The sequence below is a fragment of the Manis pentadactyla genome, chromosome 3 (genome assembly GCF_030020395.1).
Source record: "Manis pentadactyla isolate mManPen7 chromosome 3, mManPen7.hap1, whole genome shotgun sequence".
Classification (NCBI taxonomy): domain Eukaryota; kingdom Metazoa; phylum Chordata; class Mammalia; order Pholidota; family Manidae; genus Manis; species Manis pentadactyla.
In genome coordinates this window covers 162,743,434-162,770,338 of record NC_080021.1, presented here as the reverse complement: position 1 = coordinate 162,770,338, position 26,905 = coordinate 162,743,434, and the positions used below count along the sequence as shown (strand labels likewise).

Genomic DNA, 26,905 nt, shown 5'->3' with positions numbered 1-26,905 from the left:
TGCACCAAATAATATTCCCTTAACCAGGCCTTTATGTGTTCCTCCATGTGACTTGTAAATAAAACTCTGTTTGGATATTCCCTGTGGCTAAAAAGGAATGTTTAAGTTTCTTTCTAACTTATTTTAACTGTGCTTCCTGGTGGATACTGTACACTACTTACCCTAAATTGGACCCTGTTCTGCAGTTTTTATTCAGGTAAAGCTAATGGAGTTTCCCTAGAGTGAGGAATGTGTAATCAATCCCATTGTTTGATTTCAATGGCTTCTTAACTGGGTGGGAGAATCGTTAGAGCAGAGGCAATTTAGAAAATCAGGTAGATTGACTCCAGTCATTTGCATACTTCAGTCTCAACAGCAAGAGTCCTAGTGTTTCATGCCAGAGATAGTACAGTCATGAGGAGGCACCACCTGGGCAGTTGATCTGGAGAGAGAACAGAAGTGTGTGTGTGTGTGTGTGTGTGTGTGTGTGTGTGTGTGTGTTCACATGTGTGTGCACATGTGCCCACATGTGCTCAAACAAGGGTGCAGTCAGAAGTGTTGCCAATCAAAGAATGAAAAAGTTATCTTCCAAGTGGTGATTTCTAGTATTTTCCAAAAGATGGTCACAGTCAGACCATCCCTTTACAGATTCTGTTATGATTGGCTTTGAATGTGACATGTGAACTTACTAAGGTTGAATGTTCTGAAAAAGCTGGAAAGATGCCTCTCTCTAAGAGGTTGGGGATGACTGGAAAGCTCTCTGAGCTGAGCAGAAGTCTGGTTCTAACCCAAACCTATCCTTTAACTTTCCTTATGTGTTGGGCAAGTTGGTTAGTTCTTAGGCCTCTGTTTCCTCATCAGATATTTCCCAAGAACTTTTCCAAAAATAAAATTTGGTGTTTCCAACCCTCTCACCTCCTTGGAAAAGCCTTTTGTCTGAAAACACTGATTTGATTACTGCCCAACTGTGTGTCATGACTGTGGACTACACCCAATAAGCCAAGTGAGGAATGAAGATCAAGGAAGAACAGAAGGAAAGAGCACAGTGGCCTGCCGTAGCATACACATGTATCTCCTCGAGGAACAGATAAGCACATTCACAAACTCTGCAGATCGTGGATAATTAGCACCACCTTCTCAGGGAAAGACTATGCAACCCACATTCCAGTACTGCAAAGGGAATCTGCTCGGCTGAGAAGTCCCTTACCAAAAGGTTTCCCTCACATTCTTGATGGAGAAGGGAAGCAAGGGCAGGCTGGAAGAGAGGACCCCAATGTTTGTTATGCACCAACCAGACATCATCCCAATACCCTCACATCAGCACTTCAAGTAATTATTACACACTCCCTTTGCAAGAACCTCAACTTGGAAAGATTAAGCAATTTAGCAAGTTAGAAAAAAAAATGGTAAGGGGCAGAGCTGGGATACAAACCATGTCCTAATGCCCAAGCTCCTCCCAGCATAGCACATTGTACATGCAGAAAATGCTGTATCTATTTTTTCCTAGAACCCATTTCTGACTCTTATTTATACATATCTTTTCAAAGCATCACCCAGAGGTGGAAGCATTGCCTCGTCCTTGGGCAGGGGGGACATTCACTATGTTTCCATTAACCTCCTCCAAATCATTTTACTTCATGACTGCCCATTTTGCCCATTTCAGCTTTTAAAGCAAGGCCTCTCTGTTTTTGTAGAATGCTCTTTATTGTTGGGAATGAAATACCTCTAATACTTCAAAGGCAGGCTAGTGAGGATGCTGGGAGGTGCTTCAGCACGGAGACAGCAACGGCCACGTCATGGAAAGCAATTGCAGTGTTGAGAAGAAGCAGCTATTTGCAACCCTCATTTCAAAAAGACCACTTTCAGAATGTGGCCTGAGGTGGAAATGGATGCAGGCATTTTCAGGGGTCTTGTTGGTCTGTGACAGCTGGAAACTCTCTTTTCTCACTCATCTCCTACAACCCACAGACCCTCACACAAAAACAGGAGGTAAAAATGCCATTGTTCTTAAAATAAAACTCGGCTACATGTCTACATGTTGTAAGGAAATTTTTATGGGGAAAAAAAAAAGCTTTTTGTAAAGGAAAGCTGATCACAGGAGTTCAAGCAAAGACTAACCAGAAAAGACATGGAAAAGAAGTGTTTTTCCCTCATACATATAAAGGAATCAAAATCTGTAGATTTTCACCCTTGCAATTCTATCTTCTGGACTTGCTCAAATGGCCAGCTTTTCAAGGAGCCTTCTCTCAACCTGTTTTTTTTCTCTTTTCCTTAACTCTTAACTTTGTTTTACCTGAGTACTTTAGTCAGGCATCTCCTTCCTGTTTGTAGTTTGGTTATTTGTGCCCAAATTTTATCTTCTCCACTCAGTTTGTAAGCTCCTTCAGAAAGGAATTCACACTTTCATTGATTTATATACTCATTAAACATGTGTGAATAGACTATCAACTAGGTGCCAAGAACTATCTAGTCACCTCGGAGGTAAATATTGATAAGGTGTACACTAACCAGTACCTTTACTCAAGATTTTACATTCAAATTTGGAGAGAGACTTATAAACATGTATGTTAGTTCCATTTGAGATTAGGCAGGGTGCATATTTAATTCATTGTATAAACTTATCGGTATTTTAGTATCTTGTTGAATGAATGAATGAGTGCAGGTTCCACCTGAACATTCAGGTGTTTCAAAGGCCCTGAAAGGAAACACAGGATAAAAACTGATGGAGAAATGGAAAACCAGCAGTGATGGATGGGTCCTTGGGAGCACTGTGACTTTCAGCAGTCCAGATTGAGTGCTCCTGCCAGCCTTGGCCCTGAATCTTTCTTTATCAGTTCTGTTTCCTCTTTGCATGGACAATTTTAAGATTAAGGGCTATCCTAGGGTGGCAGCCAGGGGGAGGACAAAAACCATCGCTTTGGAGTCAGAAGAAACAGTGCACACAAAAAGATAATATTAGGCAGTCTGTGATAAGTGCTGATTGAGGTTGCAGATATTAAATGCTACAGGAAATAATAAATCTGACATTATTCAGGAGAAATTTTATGGAATAGGCAGACCTACCAGAGAATGAGAAAACGGCAAACGCATCTGGAGAAAAGCCCAGGTATAGGCCATGTGATCCAAAGGCAGAAAGACAGACCATGGAACATCTGGTGTATCTAAGATTTCATGGTTAAGGATTATATTCCTGCCCAGTAATATTTTGATGCTAAACAGTAAAATGCCATCTGCATTCTTTTATACATTTTTTAAAACATTTCCTTCTGTTGGCTGTTTCTTTCTCCTTGATATTTTTTTAATTCCTTGGGCTTTATGATCTCATACTGCCTTTGTTCTCATTCTACTTCCATAATTGACCAATTTATCTTTGTAGAACATCCTCCTCCAACTTCCAAATGTCAGTATTCTCCATGTCAGTTCTCGGTTTTGCATTTGAACTGTCAAAAAATCACCACCTGAAGTCATACTGTCACCCTCAAATTCATCATCCAGTTCTATGTCAAGATGGTTATATAACCTCTATCATCACTTGGGCCATTTCCCCCCTGAATTCTATTTTACCAGAGTTGTAAGTATATTTGCTCACTGATGTACACCTTTATATCAGACTTAGCTATCTACCTGTTCCTTACATTCTCATTTCACCAGGAGAGTAATGGTCATCAGAAATCCACCAGTACAATATATTCCAGGGCTTAAAAACCTCTCCCCACCAAACAGGTTCCCCCATTAAATCTCTCACTTCTACTGTTTGCATCTTCATTCTCTGTCTCCCAGTTTACAAATCAGGCATATTTGATCCCTCCCTCTTTCTATCTCCATGTGTAGTCACTAGACTTGATTATTCTGGAAGTCTTTTATAATTCCTTTGGCATTAGGAACACCTAAACAAGTTTTTGTTAGTTTGTTTGTTTGAACAAAAGTAATCAGACACACAAAAAAAATTTATTGCCGGGCCCATCTTTTCCTCACTGCACCTGCTTCAATCAGATGTTGTCACCTCATGTATAGGCCTTTAAGTAAGTTATCATTCTTTGTATTTCTAGTCTATAGCCTCCCCTAACCAGTCAGCACTTTTTGGCTGGATTTATTGTCTTAAAAGGACAATATAATAAACCCAGCCTCTGTACAATTACTCAATAACTTCATACTGTCCTATAAAAATGTAATGCAAGTCACCAATTAGCTACGTATATAATTTCAATTTTCTAGTAGCCACATTAGTAAAAAGGAACAAGTAATATCAATTTTAATAACAGTATTATTATATTTAACCCAATACATACCAAAATTATCACTTCATTATGTAATAATAATTACTAATAAGATAGTTCACTTTTTTCACATGGAATCTCTGAAATCACACATCTCAATTCAGAGTAGTCACAGTTAAAATGCTCAAAAGCTGTATGTGGTTAGTGGCTACGATACTGCACAGTGTAGCTCCACAGTATACTCATTCCTCCCATTTCCATTCTTTGCTCATATTCTTAGCTTTTATATGCCTCCTTTTTTTAACATAATCGTATGTTAATATCTCAAGACTCTCCCAGCTTAAGTTCTAAGCCTTCTAAGTAGATTTCCCTAATCACTGCAAGACTATAATCTCATCTCATGAGATGTTACAGCTATAACGTGAAGCTGGCAAGTGCTATGTGCTACTTTTTGTAATTAATGCATGAGAACTGCATCCTGGAGAGACTGTCAATATCTCGAGGGCCGACACTTCTCTCTGTCCCTCCTTCTCCTAGCAGAATGCTTTTCCTAGAGAAGACACAGTCAGTGTTTGATAGACTAATGACACTATAGAGTTATTATAGTGTTTAAGTAGACTTTATTAATCACTTATATTGTTTACCAATTGGCTACAATACCACCCTATACTATCACTAATTTCAATATCAGGTTAACATTATAGGTTTTAGTAAAGATTTATTTTCCAAAATATGACACTTATTCTTGTTTTGGAAGGATAATTTAAATATCAGAATTAGAAGGATAACATACACTAAATAGAAAGTCAAGTAAAACTAGTATAATTTTACTCTGTGATTTATTTGTGTATAGAGTGATGAGAATATTGATAGCTGAAAAATAGCATAATGGTATTATGGAAGACATAAATTTAGCAAGCTCCAACAAATATTGTCTGATTATCTTATCAATATGGAGGAAATTTCAGAAACAAATTAAGAAAATTTAATAAAAGAATGGGTTGGAAAAAACTGATTTGATAAGGGATCTCCAACATCAATTTGTGATAGGGAGGTTTTGTTCAGTTACTCCATGGACATGTTTAAAGGCTGTGGCAGATGCTTTATCAGGGAACGGTAGATGCAATGATGGGCTATATGCTTATGTACACAAGGAACACTTGGTGAGATTTCACACAAAGAATTGCCAATTATAATAATGAGTCTTGGTGTAGAGGGTAAAGAAGCAGAATGTGAATAATATTTTATTCATCGCAGGGGATTTATCTGTCTTACTGTCACTTTATATAAGATAGAAACTGCCAGTAGGTCAATTGGTACTTAGTTTTTAGGGCATGAATCATTAACATACAACAAAAATCTAGGGAAGTATGACAAAACAGATCTTACATAAAATTGTGAAATCTGTACTTAAAGACACCTCAAGCTTCACCACCACCAAATCCCCTATTCTCCGTTCAGGCCTGTTCATTCCCTATTATAACCCACAATATCTCTATGATAGGTGACATGATTTCTCAGATGTATTCTAATTATATTGAAAGCCTTTGAAACTTGATGATTTCAATATACAAATATATGGTACAATGACTGTCATTAGGGAAACTAACTTGGTTACAAGCCCTACAACTCTTTTATTTTTAAATTAATATTTTTTTAAATTTTTAATTGAAATATAGTTGATATACAATCTTATATTGGTTTCAACTGTACAACACAGTGGTTCAACAGTGACCCATATTATTAAATCCTCATCCCAACTAATCCAAATCCTATATGTAAACATAGGAAGATGTTACAGAACCATTGACTATATTCTTCATTGCTGTACTACTGTTTCCGTGACTAACTTATATTATGATTGAGAATTTTTATCCACCTCAGCCTCCTCCCCCACTCATTCGCAACCTCTCCCCTGTAGTAACCACCAGTCACTTCTCAGTGTCTGTGAGTCTACTAGTATTTTGTTCATTTTCTTTTATTTCGATTTTAGATTCCACAAATAAGTGAAATCATATGGTTTTTGTCTTTCTCCACCTGGCTTATTTCACTAAGTGTAATACCCTCTAGATCCATCCATGTTGTTGCAAATGGCAGGATTTCTTATATTTTTGTGGCTGAATAATATTCCATTGTGTATATGTGCCACCTCTTCTTTATCCATTCATCTACTGATGGACAATTAGGTTGCTTCCTTATTTTTGTTACTGCAATACTGCATCGATAAACATAGGGGTACACATCTCTTTTCAAATTAGGGATTTTATTTTCTTCAGGTAAATTCCTAGAAGTGGAATTACTGGATCAAATGGTATTTCTATTTTTAGTTTTTTGAGGACACTCCATACTGCTTTCCATGGCGTTTCCACCAATTGACATCCCTACCAACAGCGTAGGAGCATTCCCTTTTCTCCACATTCTTGCCAGTACTCATTATTTCTTGTCTTTGGGATAGTGGCCATTCTAACTGGTGTGAGGTGAGATCTCATTGTAGTTTTGATTTGCATTTCCCTAATGATTAGCATGTGGAGCATCTTTTGATGTGCCTATTGGTTATCTGTATTTCTTCTTTGGAAAAATGTCTGTTCAGATCCTCTGCCCATTTTTTAATTGGGTTATTTGGGTTGTTTTTGTTTTGTTTTGTTTTTGGTGTTGAGGTGTATGAGTTCTTTATATTTTGTATGTTAACACCTTTTTGGATAAATTATTTACAAAAATGTTCTCCCATACTATAGGTTGCCTTTTTGTTCTGTTGATGGTTTCCTTTGCTATACAGAAGTTTTTCATTTGTATAGTCTCACTTATTCCTTTCTTATTTTGCTTCCCTTGCCCAAAGAGATGTATCCAGGAAAAAATTACTCATGCTTATGTTCAAGAGTTTTTTGCCTATGATTTCTTCTAAGAATTTTATGGTTTCATGTCTTACATTTAGGTCTTTAATTTATTTTGAGTTTACTTTTGTGTGTAGAGTTAGACAGTAATCCAGTTTCATTCAGTTTTCCCAATACCAGTTACTGAAGTGACTTTCTTTCTCCATTGTATATTCATGACTCCTTCATCACATATTAATTGATCATATATGCATGGGTTTACATCTAGGCTCTCTTTTCTGTTCCACTAATCTATGGATCTGTTCTTATGCCAGTACCAAATTGTTTTGATTACTGTAGCTTTGTAGTAGAGCTTGAAGTCAGGAAGCATAATCTCCTCAACTTTGTTCTTATTTCTTAGGATTGCTTTGGCTATTCAGGGTCTTTTATGGTTCCATATGAATTTTAGGATTATTTGCTCTAGTTCATTGAAAAATGCCATTGGTATTTTGGTAAGGATTGCATTAAATCTGTAAATTGCTTTTGGCAGGTGGTCATTTTGACAATATTAATTCTTCTTATCCATGAGCATGGGATAGATTTCCATTTATTTGTATCTTCTTTAATTTCTCTCATCAGTGTCTCATAGTTTTCAGAGTAAAGGTCTTTCACATCTTTAGTTAGGTTAATTCCTAGGTATTTTATTCTTTTTTATTCAATTGTAAATATTTGTATTATGGCACACTTATTTGCTAACCATTAATCAACATCAATTTGTATATAATTTTTGCAGCTACATGAGTTCTTAATTTTCTAGTTTTATCATGAAATAATAATACCTAAGTCAGTGTATAGATGAATATAAATAGGAGTACACATCTATGCATGAATTCTCTTAAGGTTATATCCAAGATAAGCTGGTAGCGTCAAAGAAGTTATGTTCTATGTAATGACATGAACACCAACCTCAAAGAAGTCATGTTTTATGTAGTGATGTCAAAACCAGGACAAAGCATTAGGTATCCTCAGTGAGTACAGAGAAACCATACACAAGGATGGCATTGCAGTTAGGCTCTTGTCTTAACCTTAGCTACACCAGTAAATCTTCAATTTATAATATCAAGAAAAATTTACTTAACACAAGAAGCAAGAAAAATCCCAAATAAAGACTAAAACTTCACACCTAAAGGGACTAGGGAAAGAAAAACAAAGCCCAAAGTTAGTAGAAAGAAGGAAATAATAATGATCAGAGTGGAAATACATGAAATAGAGACTACTAAAAAAATAGAAGAGACCAAGAAAGCTAAAGCTGGTCTTTTCAAAAGATAAATATATAAGCCTTTAGGCAGACTCATCAAGAAAAAAAGAGAGGGCTCAAATAAATTAAAAAGTAAATGAAAGAAGATAAGTTACAACTGACAGCAAAGAAATAAAAAATATTATAAAATAATATTATAAATAACTATAGTCAACAAATTAGAAAACCTATAAGAAATGGATAAATTCCTAGAAACACACAACCTTTAGAAAGTCAGAATAGCCAATTTATAAATAATGAAATGAAATTAGTAACTTAAAAACTTCCAAAGAACAGAATTCCAGGACTAGATGGCTTCACAGGTTAACCCTAGCAAACATTTAAAGAAGAGTTAGTACATGTACTTCCCAATAAAATTGAAGAGGAAGGAACACTTCCAAACTCATTTTATGAGGCCAGCATTATGCTGATATAAAAACCAAAGACACAACATACACACACAAGAAAATCACAGGTCAATATTGCTGGTCGACATAAATGCAAAATCCTCAACAAAATATTAGCAAACAAAATAGAACAATACATTAAAAGGATCATACACCATAATCAAATGTGATTTATTCCAGAGATGCAAGAATGGTTCAACATCCACAAGTCAATAAGCTATGCCATATTGACAACAAAAAGAATAAAATAATCATAGGATGATCTCAATTGATACAGAAAAAATATTTGACTAAATTCAACACCTATTTGTGATAAAAACTCTCAAAGTAGGTATAGAAGGAATGTATTTCAACATAATAAAAGCCACATATTGCAAACGCACAAATGACATCATGCTCAGTGGTGAAAAGCTGAAGTTTTTCCTCTAAAATCAAAAACAAGACAAAGATAACCTCTTCACCAGTTTTTTTCAACATACTATTGAAAGTCCTAGCCAAAAGAATTAGGCAAGAAAAATAAATAAAAGACATGCAGATTGGAAAGGGAGAAGTAAAACTGTCAGTAATGCAGATAACATGCTACTATATAGAAAACCCTAAAGACTCCACACAAAAAAAACTATTAAAACTGTTAAATGAATTCAATAAAGTTATAGGATACAAAATTAACATAGAAATCAGTTGTACCTCTATATACTTAATAGCAAGCTATTAGGAGGAAAAATTAAGGAAACAATCCCATTTATAATTGCATTAAAAAAAAAAAACTAGGGACATGAGAGGGGCAGAGCCAAGATGGCGGCGTGAGTAGAGCAGCAGAAATCTCTTCCCAAAACCACATATATTTTTGAAAATACAACAAAGACGACTCTTCCTAAAAGAAAGACAGAAGACACAGGACAACAGCCAGAGCACATCCACACCTGTGAGAACCCAGCACCTCATGAAGTGGGTAACATACAAGCCCCGGCCCGGCGGGACCTGAGCGCCCCACACCCCAGCTCCGGGCGGGAGGAGAGGAGTCAGAGCAGGGAGGGAGAGGGAGCCCAGGACTGCTAAATAGCCAGCCCCAGCCATCCGGACCAGAGCGCAGACACAGTGCATGCGTGGGGTTCTGGAAACTAGGGAAACAGAACAGTAAGACCCGTGAGCGGGTTCCTGCAGCCGGCACACCCGGGACAGAGAAAAGCGAGTGCTTTTTGGAAGTCTTAAAGGGACAGAGACCCCACCGCCAGACAGAAGCACACTGGGACACTTAGTCCAGCAGCAGGGAATCTGGGGAACTCTGGGCACTCTAGCTCCCTGGGCAGCAGGGAGCACAGAGGCCTCTCACAGAGATAAATAGCCTCCCGGCCATTCCCCTCCAATGCAGCTCCACCATATCAGAGTAACAGCCCGAGCGAGACCACGCCCACAGCAACAGTGGAGATTAACTCCATAGCAGCAGGACAAGAATCAGAAGCCCTTTCTGCGCACAGCTGCCCAGCACAAGTCACTAGAGGTCGCTGTTCTCCCAGGAGAGGAGGGCCACAAACCAACAAGAAGGGCAGTTCTTCCAGCTGTCACTCGTTCCAGCTCTGAAAAATATCTCTGTCACCATGAAGAGGCAAAATTACAGGCAGACAAAGATAACAGAGACAACACCAGAGAAGGAGACAGACCTAACCAGTCTTCCTGAAAAAGAATTCAAAATAAAAATCATAAACATGCTGACAGAGATGCAGAGAAATATACAAGAGCTAAGGGATGAAGTCCGGAGGGAGATCACAGATGCCAGGAAGGAGATTACAGAACTGAAACAAACTCTGGAAGGATTTATAAGCAGAATGGGTAAGATGCAACAGGCCATTGATGGAATAGAAACCAGAGAACAGGAACACATAGAAGCTGACAGAGAGAGAGACAAAAGGATCTCCAGGAATGAAACAATATTAAGAGAACTGTGTGACCAATCCAAAAGGAACAATATCCGTATTATAGGGGTACCAGAAGAGGAAGACAGAGAAAAAGGGATAGAAAGTGTCTTTGAAGAAATAATTGCTGAAAACTTCCCCAAATTGGGGAAGGAAATAATTGAACAGACCACGGAAATACACAGAAACCCAAACAGAAAGGATCCAAGGAGGACAACACCAAGACACATAATAATTAAAATGGCAAAGATCAAGGACAAAGAAAGAGTTTTAAAGGCAGCTAGAGAGAAAAAGGTCACCTATAAAGGAAAACCCATCAGGCTATCATCAGACTTCTCAACAGAAACCTTACAGGCCAGAAGAGAATGGCATGATATATTTAATGCAATGAAACAGAAGGGCCTTGAACCAAGGATACTGTATCCAGCACGGTTATCATTTAAATATGATGGAGGGATTAAACAATTCCCAGACAAGCAAAAGTTGAGAGAATTTGCTTCCCACAAACCACCTCTACAGGGTATTTTAGAGGGACTGTTCTAGATGGGAGTACTCCTAAGACTAAACAGATGTCACCAGAGAAAATAAAATCACAGCAAAGAAAGCAGACCAACCAAATACTAACTAAAGGCAAAAAATAAAATCATCTACCCACTAAAAGCAGTTAAAGGAAACACTAAAGAGCACAGAATAAAACAACCAACATATAAAGAATGGAGGAGGAGGAATAAGAAAGGAGAGAAGAAAAGACTCTCCAGACAGTGTTTATAATAGCTCAATAAGCAAGCTAAATTAGGCAGTAAGATACTAAAGAAGCTAACCTTGAACCTTTGGTAACCACAAATCTAAAGCCTGCAATGGCAATAAGTACATATCTTTCGATAGTCACCCTAAATGTAAATGGACTGAATGCACCAATCAAAAAGACACAGAGTAACAGAATGGATAAAAAAGCAAGACCCATCTATATGCTGCTTACAAGAAACTCACCTCAAACCCAAAGACATGCACAGACTAAAAGTCAAGGGATGGAAAAACATATTTCAGGCAAACAACAGAGAGAAGAAAGCAGGAGTTGCAGTACTAGTATCAGACAAAATAGACTTCAAAACAAAGAAAGTAACAAGAGATAAAGAAGGACATTACATAATGATAAAGGGCTCCGTCCAACAAGAGGATATAACCATTCTAAATATATATGCACCCAACACAGGAGCACCAGCATATGTGAAACAAATACTAACAGAACTAAAGGGGCAAATAGAATGCAGTGCATTCATTTTAGGAGACTTCAACATGCCAGTCACCCCAAAGGATAGATCCAGTGGGCAGAAAATAACTAAGGACATGGAGGCACTGAACAGCACACTAGAACAGATGGACCTAATAGACATCTATAGAACTCTACATCCAAAAGAAACAGGATATACATTCTTCTCAAGTGCACATGGAACATTCTCCAGAATAGACCACGTACTAGCTCACAAAAGAGCCTCGGTAAATTCCAAAAGATTGAAATTCTACCAACCAACTTTTCAGACCACAAAGGTATAAAACTAGAAATAAATTCTACAAAGAAAACAAAAAGGCTCACAAACACATGGAGGCTTAACAACATGCTCCTAAATAATCAATGGATCAAAGAACAAATTAAAATAGAGATCAAGGAATATATGGAAACAAATGACAACAACAACAAAAAGCCCCATCTTCTGTGGGATGCAGGGAAAGCAGTCTTAAGAGGAAAGTATATAGCAATCCAGGCATATTTAAAGAAGGAAGAACAAACCCAAATGAATAGTCTAATGTCACAGTTATCAAAATTGGAAAAAGAATAACAAATGAAGCCTAAAGTCAGCAGAAGGAGGGACATAATAAAGATCAGAGAAGAAATAAACAAAATTGAGAAGAATAAAACAATAGAAAAAATCAATGAAACCAAGAGCTGGTTCTTTGAGAAAATAAACAAAATAGAAAAGCCTCTAGCCAAACTTATTAAGAGAAAAAGAGAATCAACACACACCAACAGAATCAGAAACGAGAATGGAAAAATCACGACAGACTCCACAGAAATACAAAGAATTTTTAAAGACTACTATGAAAACCTATATGCCAACAAGCTGGAAAACCTAGGAGAAATGGACAATTTCCTAGAAAAATACAACCTTCCAAGACTGACCAAGGAAGAAACACAAAAGTTAAACAAACCAATTACGAGCAAAGAAATTGAAACGGTAATCAAAAAGCTACCCAAGAACAAAACCCCCGGGCCAGACGGATTTACCTCGGAATTTTATCAGAAATACAGAGAAGACATAATACCTATCCTCCTTAAAGTTCTCAAAAAAATAGAAGAAGAGGGAATACTCCTGAACTCATTATATGAAGCCGACATCACCCTAAAACCAAAACCAGGCAAAGACCCCACCAAAAAAGAAAATTACAGACTAATATCCCTGATGAATGTAGATGCAAAAATACACAATAAAATATTAGCTGACCGAATTCAAAAATATATCAAAAGGATCATACACCATGACCAAGTGGGATTCATCCCAGGGATGCAAGGATGGTACAACATTTGAAAACCCATCAACATCACCACCACATCAACAAAAAGAAGAACAAAAGCCACATGATCATCTCCATAGATGCTGAAAAAGCATTTGACAAAATTCAACATCCATTCATGATAAAAACTCTCAGCAAAATGGGAATAGAGGGCAAGTACCTCAACATAATAAAGGCCATATATGATAAACCCACAGCCAACATCATACTGAACAGCGAGAAGCTGAAAGCTTTTCCTCTGAAATCGAGAACAAGACAGGGATGCCCACTCTCCAAACTGTAATTTAACATAGTACTGGAGGTCCTAGCCATGGCAATTAGACAAAACAAGGAAATACAAGGAATCCAGATTGGTAAAGAAGTTAAACTGTCACTATTTGCAGATGGTATGATATTGTACATAAAAAACCCCAAAGACTCCACTCCAAAACTACTAGAACTGATATTGGAATACAGCAAAGTTGCAGGATACAAAATTAACACACAGAAATCTGTGGCTTTCCTATACACTAACAATGAATCAATAGAAAGAGAAATCAGGAAAACAACTCCATTCACAATTGCATCAAAAAGAGTAAAATACCTAGGAATAAACCTAACCAAAGTGAAAGACCTATACCCTGAAAACTACAAGACACTCTTAAGAGAAATTAAAGGGGACACTAACAGATGGAAACACATCCCATGCTCTTGGCTAGGAAGAATTAATATCCTCAAAATTGCCATCTTGCCCAAAGCAATATACAGATTTGATGCAATCCCTATCAAATTATCAGCAACATTCTTCAACGAACTGGAACAAATAGTTCAAAAATTCATATGGAAACACCAAAGACCCCGAATAGCCAAAGCAATCCTGAGAAAGAAGAATAAAGTGTGGGGGGGATCTCACTCCCCAACTTCAAGCTCTACTACAAAGCCATAGTAATCAAGACCATTTTGTACTGGCACAAGAACAGAGCCACAGACCAGTGGAACAGATTAGAGACTCCAGACATTAACCCAAACATATATGGTCAATTAATATTTGATAAAGGTGCCATGGACATACAATGGGGAAATGACAGTCTCTTCAACAGATGGTGCTGGCAAAACTGGACAGCTACATGTAAGAGTATGAAACTGGATCACTGTCTAACCCCATACACAAAAGTAAATTTGAAATGGATCAAAGACCTGAAAGTAAGTCATGAAACCATAAAACTCTTAGAAAAAAACATAGGCAAAAATCTCTTGGACATAAACATGAGTGACCTCTTCTTGAACATATCTCCCCGGGCAAGGAAAACAAAAGCAAAAATGAACAAGTGGGACTATATTAAGCTGAAAAGCTTCTGTACAGCAAAAGACACCATCAATAGAACAAAAAGGTACCCTACAGTATGGGAGAATATATTTGTAAATGACAGATCCGATAAAGGCTTGACATCCAAAATATATAAAGAGCTCACTGACCTCAACAAACAAAAAACAAATAATCCAATTAAAAAATGGGCAGAGGAACTGAACAGACAGTTCTCCATAAAAGAAATTCAGATGGCCAACAGACACATGAAAAGATGCTCCACATCGCTAATTATCAGAGAAATGCAAATTAAAACCACAATGAGATATCACCTCACACAAGTAAGGATGGCCACCATCCAAAAAACAAACAACAACAAATGTTGGCGAGGTTGTGGAGAAAGGGGAACCCTCCTACACTGCTGGTGGGAATGTAAATTAGTTCAACCATTGTGGAAAGCAGTATGGAGGTTCCTCAAAATGCTCAAAATAGCCTTACCATTTGACCCAGGAATTCCACTCCTAGGAATTTACCCTAAGAATGCAGCACTCCAGTTTGAAAAAGACAGATGCACCCATGTGTTTATCACAGCACTATTTACAATAACCAAGAATTGGAAGCAACCTAAGTGTCCATCAGCAGATGAATGGATAAAGAAGATGTGGTACATATACACAATGGCATACTATTCAGCCATAAGAAAAAAACAAATCCTACCATTTGCAACAATATGGATGGAGCTAGAGGGTATTATGCTCAGTGAAATAAGCCAAGTGGAGAAAGAGAAATATCAAATGATTTCACTCATTTGTGGAGTATAAGAACAAAGGAAAAACTGAAGGAACAAAACAGCAGCAGAATCACAGAACCCAAGAATGGACTAACAGTTACCAAAGGGAAAGGAACTTGGGAGGATGGGTGGGTAGGAAGGGATAAGAGGGGGAGAAGAAAGGGGATATTATGATTAGCATGCATAATGTGGGGTGTGGGAGAAAGGGGAGGGCTGTGCAACACAGAGAAGACAAGTAGTGATTCTACAACATTTTGCTATGCTGATGGACAGTGACTGTAATGGGGTTTGTGGGGGGGACTTGGTATAGGGGAGAGCCTAGTAAACATAATATTCTTCATGTAATTGTAGATTAATGATAACAAAATAGAAAGAAAAAGAAAAGAAAAGAAAAAAACTAGGAATAAATTTAACCAAGGTGAAAGACCTGTACACTATGAGACATCGATGAAACAAATTAAAGATGCTACAAATAAATGGAAAGATATTCCACACCCAAGGACTGAAAACATTAATATTGTTAAAATGTCCATGCCACCCCAAGTAATCTAAGTACAAAAATTAATTCAAAATGGATTAAAGATATACTACTCCAAGAAAAACCATAAAACTCCTAGGAAAAAGCACAGGCAGTAAGCTGTTTGACATTGGTCTTAGCAATATTTTCATGGACCAGCCTTCACACTCAAGGACAGCAAAAGCTAAAACAAACAAATAGGATTGCATAAAACTAAAAAATATTTTACACAGTGAAGGAAACCATCAACAAAAAGAAAAGGCAACCTACTGAATGGGGAAGACATTTGAAATTCACTTATCTGATAAGGGGTTTATATCTAAAGTGTATAAAAACTTTTTATCAAAATAACCCAAACAACCTCATTAAGAAAATGGCAGAGAATCTGTATAGGCATTTTTTCCAAAGAAGATATATAGATGGCCAACAGGCTCCTGAAAAGATGCTCCAACATCACTAATCATCACAGAAAAGTATATCAAAACCATATGAAATATTACCTTACACCTATCAGATTGGCAAGGAACTAAAAGATAAAAAAATCACAACTGGCAACTATGTGAAAAAAAAAACCCTCATACACTGTTAGTGGGATGGAAATCGGTGCAGCCCCTATGGAAAACAGTATGTGTGCTCCTCAAAAAATTTAAAAATAGAGCTATATAAGATCTAGCAATTCCACTTCTGGCTATTTATCCAAAGAAAGTGAATACATCAATTTAAAGAAATACATGCACCCCTATATTCATTGCATCATTTTTTATAATAGACAAAATATGGAAGCAACCTCTGTCCATTAAGAGATTAATTGATAAGATGTGTGCAACTTCTGTCTATTAAGAGATTAATTGTTAAGATGTGTGTGTGTCTGTGTGTGTGTAATGAAATACTACTCAGCCATAAAAAAGAATGAAATCTTGTCATTTGCAACAACATGGATAGACTTAGAGAATATTATGCTAAGTGAAAAAGTCAGACAGAAAAACAAATGCCATAGAATTTCACTTATATATAGAATCTAAAAGAGAAGCAATTGAATAAACAAAACAGTAATAGGCTCATAGACACAGGAAAGAAACTGTTGGATCCCAGAAGGGGGAGTAGTTAGGGGGGTGGCAGGTGGACTAGGTAAGGGGGATTAAGAGGTACAAGTTTCCAGTTATCAAATAAGTCAGGTGGATACAATGTACAGCATAGGGAATATAGTCAATATTATAACAAGTTTGTATGGTGTCAGATAGTACATAGACTCGGGTGAGGATCCTTTTGTAATGTATAAAAATACTGAATTTTTGTACACCTGAAATTAACAGAATACCATGTGTCAATTATATTTCAATTTAAAAGAAAAAAAGGAAAAATTTAATTATAGCAGTTTATTCCTTTGGGGTAATAAAGGAAAAACATGTTCATACAGTTTCAAGGGAAAGTAAAACATAACCAATACAATAATGAATAATAATATAGGTTTGTAAACAACTTAAAATTTTTTTCAAGGGAACAAGCAGCAATAAACTAAATGCAACATTGATTCAAATTTGAATGAAAATGGGGTAATAAAAAATGAAGCATAAAACTGAACTTAAATTCATTCATCTACTTATAATCACTTTTGCATTTCAGTAAACTGCAAAAGCTGTTTAACTTTCTCTTGGGTTTTAGGATGAATCTTGGCATATATTAATCCTGGAATTCTTAAAGTCATCATTGGTGTTCTTAATCAGTCTTTATTGCTAATATCCTTAATCTATAAGAAGTAATTACAGGGCATAGAAGCCACAGGGCATAAATATGCAAAGAAGTAAAAAGCTAACTTTTTCAAACAATAAGGCTTCTCTCTCACTTACCAACTTCACATTTCCCTGTATGGCCCCGGAAGATGACTGGTTAGCCAGAGACGGGTAAGATTCCTCAAGGGAGGAACAACCTAAGACAGGCACAGTCGCAGGGGGGCCATCAGGTGAGAAATTGGGGATCAACAGAGGTGAGGCTTAGAACCTCACCCCCCCGTTCTGAGAGAAATCTTCTGCATACGTGGATGTTTTATTGCCCTGGTCTAGCTTGGATTAACACATAGTCTACAGGCACACACCTGATCATCTACATGTGCTCTCTTACAACACTAAACTATGTTTTCTACCTTTATCTTGTATCTACCTACCACTTCAGCATTTTATTAAAAATAATAATAATAAAGAGAGAAATGTGGTATCCACATATAAATCAAGTATAAAAACCAAATGAGTATTCATATTTGAACTGACTGTTTAGAGTTCATAATGCATGAGCAAAACCGAAAGTTTCTGTGATGACTGCCCTTGTACTGTTCACTATGTAACTTATTCATTATGTAAGAATTTGTTCTACGTGTAAAAACTTGTTTGTTATGCCTCAGAAGATTGGAGACTGACAAAAATTAGGCTTGGGGTGGAATAATGATTGTGCATTGAGCATTGACTCCCCTATACAGAATTTTATTGTCGTTAACAACCATTTGATCAATAAATATGAGAGATGCCCTCACAAAAAAAAAAAAAAAAAAAAAAAAAGGACAGACTTCCAATGGTAAAATAAATTAGTAACCAGGATGTAATGTATAGCATAAGGAATATAGTCAAGATATTGTAACAGCTTGGTAGGGTGATAGCTGGAACCTAGAATTATGTATATAAATGTTCTACCACTGTGTTGTACACTTGAAACTCATGTAATGTAATACTGTGTGTCAACTACCCTTCAATAAAAAATAATTATTAAAAAAAAAAAAAAAAAAAGAAGTAATTACAAGTGATTATACCACAGATGCATGCTCTAATGGAAACCATGCAGTAAAACAAGCATGTAAGAAACTAACAAATACAAAGAAAAAACATGAAACGCTTTTCAACCCAACTGGTAACCAAAGAAACATGTATTAAAACAACAAAATATAGTTTTATTTATCAAATTAGCAAACTATAAAAATTGAAAAATGACAGTATCTACCACTAGCTGCAATGTGAGGAAGGAGGTGCTCTAAAATCTTACTGGTAGGAATATTGAATGTTATGACCTTTGTGGACTACAACTTGCCAATAGGTATTATAAAATTCTTTGTAATTTGATATGCAGGCTTAACTGAGTCCAGCAATTCATCTTATCTTAGAGAAAAAAATCATGATTCATACAAATATACAGCTTTAAGGATGTTTATCACACAGCTGTTTGTACAAGAAAAAAAGAACAGCCTTTTTTAATGGCTCTAACTTTTTCATCCATTAAATTAAAATTTAAAAGGACTATGAAGTACCTAAAACTGTTCTTTGTATGACTGTAGGAAAACAATCATATCACTTAAATATATTTATGAAAAGTAAGTAAAAAATAGAAGCAACATGAGGCCATTACTGAACTCATAAAATATATTTTATAGAAAAGAGACTAGTGGCTATATACCAAAAAGTCAATAGCAGGTATCTCTTGGTGATAGGATTAAGAATAACTCTTACTTTTCTTTTTTTCTTCAGTGTAGTTTGTAAATTATCAACAGTGAATATTTAATTTTTTTGTAAGGAGGAAAGTATGTATTATTTTTATAAAAAGTAAAGTAAAACTAAACAGTTAAAAAATTATAATGATTTACTCTTAATCAAAGGTGAGATAATGTGATCATCAAAAGCAGTATCACAGTAATTAGTTTTTTAAGTAAATTACAAAATTATAAGAGCAACTAAATATAAAGAGAGGAATGGGAAAGATGAAAGAACCATATTTCATAATTGTGTTTCATTCAAGCAATGTACCAGACCTTTCATTTTTATCATGTTTGCCAAAAATTCAGTCAGTAGAGTGTACAGAGATAGAAAAAAAAGTCTGTCACTTCCATTTATTTTCTTTCTTCAATATCTGAAGAGGTGATGTTATTTCTTTTGAAGTCTTATTAATAATTCTAAGTGAAATTAAATTCGGTACACAAGTAAAATTCACTGAATATTTCTTTTAAATAATTATCAGGGCCACTCTTAGTTATGGGTACTATGATTATTATTGTAGTTGTGTTATTTCTGCAGTCTACAGTTGTTTTCTACCAAGATATTTTTGTGTGCTTTATCCCATTTATTTTCATCAAAACCCAGGGAAGTTGTATTATTTCCATTATCCAGAAGAAGAAACAAAAATCTAGTAAGGTTATATGACTTCCCAACATACCACTAATGCTCAAAGCAAATGGAAATGAAGAAAGCCAAAACTGCCACGGATCATTCTCAAACCGAACTTTACTCTGAAGAATACTATTCACACTGGCCACAAAACTCATGTTTCATTCTCCTTCTATACTAATAAACTATAATCCCAAAATTATTTGCTCTATTTCTATGATTCATCTTTATGAGTATGTGAGAGCTGCTGATGATAGAGCATCACAGTGCAGAATTCCCAGCTACTTTTAATAAGTCATACCAGTTTTTTTCTACTTCCCAAGTACCTGTTGCAAAGAATGAATGTTCAAGTTTTCCAAGTTATTTTGACTTCTTTTTGAGAATTCTAGCAAAGCTCATTCTTCATTTCTAATTTGATTTAGAAAATATGTATGTAACAAATGCTGTATCAAGTTTATTTGAGATATACTTTAGGTGAGGTAATATAAACACCTGTTAAATAAGCAATGTGACATCCAAGAACCTTTGAGGATTAAACTAGAGGCAGATTAAGTTAATAAAATATCATATTTGTGCTTATTTTCTATACTGGCAGACTTTTAAGCATAAATGATAGATAGTAGTCTCTAATGGCCATAAGAAATAATTAAAGTTAGCTTCTGGCTCATAGAATTCCTCTTCACCCTCATTGTGATTATTTGGGGAAAGGAGGAAAGATGTAAACATCCAAGCAAACAAACCACCTAGCATCCCGATACTGGGTTGTTTTATCTATTTCCATTTGATGGCATTTGCCTTCATTCCATGGCAGTCACTCTCTCTCATCCATGTGCTGGCAATTCTCAAAATCATTTGTGCAGCTCAAACTTTTCCTCTGAGTTCCAGAAACTGAATGTCTACATTTGGTTGTCTCCCAGGCACTTCACAAATAATATGTCCAAAATGGAATTTGTCCATTATGCTCAAATTTTAATATATTTCCAATCTTCACTGTCTCAGGAAATGGCAGCCCCATAATATCCAGTTGCTCAAACCACAAACCTGGCCATCATCCTTGGTTCCTTACTCTGCCATACCTGCATGTCTAGTGCATCAACAAGCCTTTTCTTTGTACCTACTACATATCATCAAACAATTCATCATCTTTTACCCTCACTGCCAAGATGGTAGTCTGAGCTTCTTCATGGAATTTCATCTCCTCTTTCAACTACCCTCTGCCCAACCTGGGGATCACACAGCAGCCAGATAATTTTTTAAAACAGTAATTACAATAATAACCTCCATTAATTTTCCTGATGGGTTAACCACGCATTTCATGCCCTACATTAAATATGTATTTCACATGTTTCTACTTCTCCTTTCTTTCAGAGCTTGCCTAATCTACTCACATAGACTCCTAATTGATTTTTCCAGTTCCACTTGTATAAAATTAAAAAAAAATACAGGTGAGCATATTTAATGAAAATCTTTGGAAAAATGTCAGCATAGTTGTACAGTTTTCAGAAAGGCTTCTGAAACTTCTGAAACACTGTAACACTTCCACTGTACTTGTATCTATTTCAACCCTAATTAAAAATATATATTAATAATAAATATCCATTTTCTCATTAAAATTTTAGTAAACCTTTTCCTCAGTCCAACTTTAAGATCTAGATTTATCTCTTTCTTTTTTAATTTTTTCATCATGGTTTGGGAGAGGCTATCTTTCTAGAGACTCTGTGATGTTAATTAAAGCAATTGAGTGCACTTTGTGCATGTTTACCAGAGAACTACCATCAAATGTTTACAATGCAAGGAATATTTCATTTTGTAAGAATTTTTCATGTACTTTTTTCCAACAGAAACTTGTTTTTTTAGTATCTGATGAATATATATGTTATCTAGTTTATGTTACATGTAATTTTGATTACAAAGTATATTGAATTAATATTCTAAAGTTATCACTCCTCTTCCTAGAATAATCATAGCATGTTTTGCTTCTTGTTTGAAAAGGAACATTTTAAGATGTTCTTTATAACAATGAGTATGAAGGGAAATGCCAAAATACAATTAATTTCAGTTCTTTTTGGAATTGGACATTTTCCACTAGTTAAATAATATAAGCACACTTCACCTACATAAGCAGCATCTTAATAGCATCATTTTCACAACATCTTAATCGTTGTCATATTTTTTCCTTTGTTTAGGGAGACGTCTGGGGAACACCGGTGGGATCCAAAGAACAAGTAAGGTTTAAAGCATGCTGGGTGTTTTGTGTTGGTCTTTTTTCCTGACTTTCAAATTCCCTTTGTTTTATTACTGAATGGTATTTCTTATTACTATAAGTTGTAGATTCTCAGAAAAGTGTTAGCAATTTTATTTTAAGTACACGAAGTAAAAGTAAACTGTTAACACTTTCAGATTATTTGGAGGCTTAAAAAACCTACATGAATTTTCTGTATATGGTAAACAGATATAAACAGATGACAGATAGAGTGAAATTTCAAGCCCAAAGTAAAGGGCATGTTTTTACAGTCAAGAGTGAATGTGAATCTATACAATGAGTTTCTTCAAGGTAATTTGCAAATATGTGTGGTTATAGTTGTCTTACTCTTACCTCTTGCATATCAGTAGAGTGGTTATGATTTCCCAAACCACCTCATACCATGACTCATCACCAGAAAGTCTGGGCAATGTGGGATCCACCCCAACACTGGAATGAGATGCCTGGTGACAATGAGACAAGAGCCTTCAGTTAATGGAGGAAAAAAGAGAACAGGTAGACAAATGGTCAGAAGGAAATCAAATGATTGGGAGAGAACTGAACAAAATAAGAAGAAAGCAAATCACCATAAGAATAGAGTAAACAAATAAATTACACATTCATCATTATCAATATTTACAAGAAAGGAAATAAAGGTAAACTAAGAATAGAGAGAGAGCATGGCTACTAAAGGAAGTAGAAACAGGTTACACTTAGAAAAAGGGAGAAAGAAAAAAGTAAGTGGTAAAATACGGAGAATGTTCCGTTTTTAATTTTTGCTATTTAGCTTACTTGACAATTTAGTTGAAAGTAGAACTTGAGTGGTTTAAAACAGAAGCATTGAGTACTTATCTACTTTATTGAAGAAGAAAAAATTCTAGTCATTGTGTAATTATTTGATGTTTCTAAGAATCTTGCTTTATGCTCAATTTAAGCCATGTTTAAATGAAGAAAATGTTTCTTGATTTGTTTCAAGTTTTCTTATGAATATCTAAACTTGCTCTACTCTTGAAATCACTTCTAAAAAAGGAAAAATCATGCATTTAGAGAGAGGTGAAAGAAGTCATTAAAATGTATTTCTAATCTACAGAAAATATATGTTAAACAATTCAAATTTACAGTCAGAACAGTTCAAATTAATCCTGCATTCAGGGACACAAAGCCCTAGATTTACCTTGTAGTTATCCTGTAATTGCTATTTGCAGGAAAAGGAAAGGTTAACAGAGAGGCACTGATCTCAATTGTAATGTACAGATTTACTGAGGAACTTTGTAGCATTGGCAATATTTCTGTCCCAAAGCATAAATCACAAAGATTCAGCAGGTCACCTCCCTTTTATTGGCAGAAAGATACAAATAAGTAAAAATTCATTTTTAACAGCATTCAGGAAAGTGTGGCTTTAGGTTTATGGTTGTTGATATTGTTCATTGTCTTTGGGGGTATTTTTTTGTGGCTATTATGTGTGAATCATTTATCATCATGATAAAAGGTCTCGAGTTGAAGTATCCTGGGGAAAAGGTTTTGGTTATTTATGATCCATTATGTATATTATTATCAGTAATAGTACATCATCCACTCACTTATGTAAATATAGAGAAGAGGTTAAAGGTGGTAGAGTGGAAAGTGCCTTCTGACTGGCTTCAAACACCACCTGAGATCCCACCACCACTAAGGTCGATGTAATTGCTCTGGGCTTTGGCACTTTTGTGCTTTAAACAAGGATAAAGCCACCAACTCACACAATCGCTGCGGCACTTAAGCAAGTTATCAGTCTGAAAGGATTTGGAAATTGATCAACATTAATGATGACTTAATGGTGCAACTCAGGTGCTAGCTCCCTAGAGGTCTGTGTCACCAAAATTGGTCTCCACAAGTGACATCGCAAGGATTTTTGCAGGTGTTTGTACTTGTGATTCAACTTTATCATTTAAAAAGTTATTTTGGGGGGTAAATCAACCTATCGTTTAAAAAGCTTTAGTCATCGTCTTTATGGCTTTATATGTGGAGTGCAGGAAATATCTTTCCATCTCATAAAAATCTTCCCCTGCTGTCTGGTGCTTTACAATCCTCTAATTGAATAAAACTAGGACCCTCTACCCTTTTTAGTAGTAGTAGACTAGGTGGTTTCACATACATTTCCTCCTGTAACTGTCATATTAATCCTGTAAAGAATCTTTAATCACGCCTATTTGTAGGTATGTCTCAGAAGAGTTGAGTAGCAGGCCTGAGGTCATCTAGCAAAGAGAAGGAGCTGCAGTGGGGATCCAGAACTCTTTACACAGCTTATGTGCATTACAAAACTCCCTGCTGCTTCCATTAATGGTCTATAATATTTTCAATACAAATATCTGTGGATGTACTATCACCATGATTTTGCCCACATTAATAGAGAAAATATTTAGTGGAAAAGAAAAGGGAGAGCAAAAGTGATTGCTGGTTTCCAAAGAGGGCAAGGCCAGCGGACAGAGTAAGTGGCAAGACAGTCTCACTGACTCAGGGTTGTGCCTTAGATGGGCTCTGTGGCAAGATATTAGTAAGCACTAAAAAAAAAAAACCTATGCCTCATTCCTTCTTGGACATTTGACAGCAGGTCCCTCAAGTTCTCCTGCAGTGTGCTTTTAAGATTCAATTCATCTGCATTCCTATGATAGTTTAGTAGAGGGAAGTCCAATTGACTGGCATTCCTCTCAACAAAAACCCAAAGAGCCTCATTTCTGTATACCTCCGCTTTTCCACTGTTGATGTGAAATTTGTGGTTCATCTGAGTTGGTCTAAGTATACTTGCTCAAGTTAGAGAAGACGATAATTATTATATACAGAAGCATGTTGGATAGTTCCTTTGAGATACAACCTCTTGAACTTACTTTTTAGAAAAAAAAAGCTGTGAGAAAAAAATTAAAACAAGGCTCTTGCATGATTGATTGTTTAATTTTTAAAATAACTATCTCTAAATTCACTAAAATAAACCTTTTATTCTTTTTCTAGAAAAAATATCCTAAATAGTTAAGACTTTGAACAAAATTAGCAAATAATTCTCTTCTCTCTTCTCTTTCACTTACATACACTCACATGCACAGACATACATACACACACAAACATATAAGACTCTAACAATGCCATTTTCCCCTTTTGATGAAATATTCTGTATTATACATGTTTTAGAATAAGTAATATTGAAAAAGTGATCTTGGAGAAAAGTTGAAGTAATTGAGTCTTTAATGTGTTATGACATTTCTCAGCCTTGAATATCTGTGCCTATATAAACACTGGGTTTTAAGTAGTCATCATCTTGCTTCATAAACAAGAGTCTGACCATGTTTAGAAATATACTTTCATTGTGCTGATATCACAATACAGATTTTTTTTCTTTCCTCAGATTGTCTTCTGTGTAAACATACTGCTTGATAAAGATGAAAGTAAAGTTAACTTTATTGCAAGGCAGCTGTATTGTTATTACCATAGATAAACACACTTATTTCCTCTTCAGAGTATTCCTAGTAAGGAATTTCTGGACAAGTATAAAGCTTTCTTTTGGGTCGGTTATGACTGTACTCATTCTCAGTAATCTTATAGATACCCTTTATACTTTTGTAAGAGTGGATTTAACACACAGGAAAATTCAGAGGGAGAAGGTGAACTGTTAAATGAAATTTGTCAAGGCATGATTAGAAACAGGGATGTTATCATTGAGAAACATTTGGGGCTTATGCAAGGGAAGGAATCTAAATTGCACAACATAAGCAGCTTTCCATCTAGACTGTGAGAACTAAGTGTTACCTTAGGATCGTGGGGATGTTTTGCTTACAGGATCAACTTTGCTCATGAGACTCAAAAACATGCTTCCAGAAAGAGACGAGGTAACAGCAATGGACCAAACAGTTGTTGCATGGCTACCTCTTTATTGCCAAATAGAGTTCTTGTTCTTCTGTGAGTCTTGCCTAGAGCTTACAATTTACTTGCTGTAGAAAAATGTTCATTGTCTGCAATAGTTACTGACTATGAGGATCAGCACGCATGAAGAGGGCAAAAGTTCAGCAGCTGAGAAGAGCTCAAGAGTAAGGCAACACTCAGTGTGGTCTCACGGTGAGGCTGGTTAGGCTACAGCATGCACCTGACGGGAATTCGTGTCACCTAGGGATCCGGGCTCGCACCTCGATGCTTTCAGACTGCTACAGTGTCTAGACTGCCCTTTTGTGAAGAGCAGAAAAGTTGAATTAGTGGCCCCCCCGATAATGGAACTAATGCTGACAATAGTGCCTTCACTGCCACTATGAAAAGCACAGTGGACAGCTCCCACGCCCGTTATGCCCAGGTATTCCCCAAGTTTTGATGTCACTTTAGCTCAGACCAGAGTTGATCCTGTCTGCAGCGTCTGTATACCTGTATCCAGGCAGTAGTGCTAATACTTGGATTTCCTCTATTCTCTTGGAGCCACATCTTTACATCTCGGAGAAGAAAAAATCAGTATTCAAAAGAGCTATTTCAGGATAGCGAAAGAACTGGCCTCTAGTGCCGCCTATGATGCAGAGGGAAAGGAAGAGAAGGGAACTTATTGCTTGTGCCCTTGAGGGCAGAAAAAAACATTCATTAGACTGCTCTGTTTCCAAACATAGAAGTAAGGACCCTTCCATATGTGAAGACTCTTATTAGTTTTGTCTTGTGAGTGGTCACTTCTTTGCATCATCAGTGATCAATGATACAACACAACAATGACATACAGCACTATGCAGAACTTCCA

General features: G+C 36.1%; 1 protein-coding gene across 22 annotated transcripts in view; it reads left to right on the top strand.

The window, feature by feature from the left end:
- Nucleotides 1–26,905, top strand: part of PTPRD (protein tyrosine phosphatase receptor type D) — a 1,529,902-nt gene that overhangs the window by 885,448 nt on the left and 617,549 nt on the right. For all 22 annotated transcript variants that reach the window (XM_057498672.1, XM_057498671.1, XM_057498666.1 and 19 more), the window contains exon 7: nt 22,112–22,150. The gene's annotated coding sequence lies outside the window, so the exon portion shown is untranslated. The remainder of the gene's footprint in view (nt 1–22,111; nt 22,151–26,905) is intronic.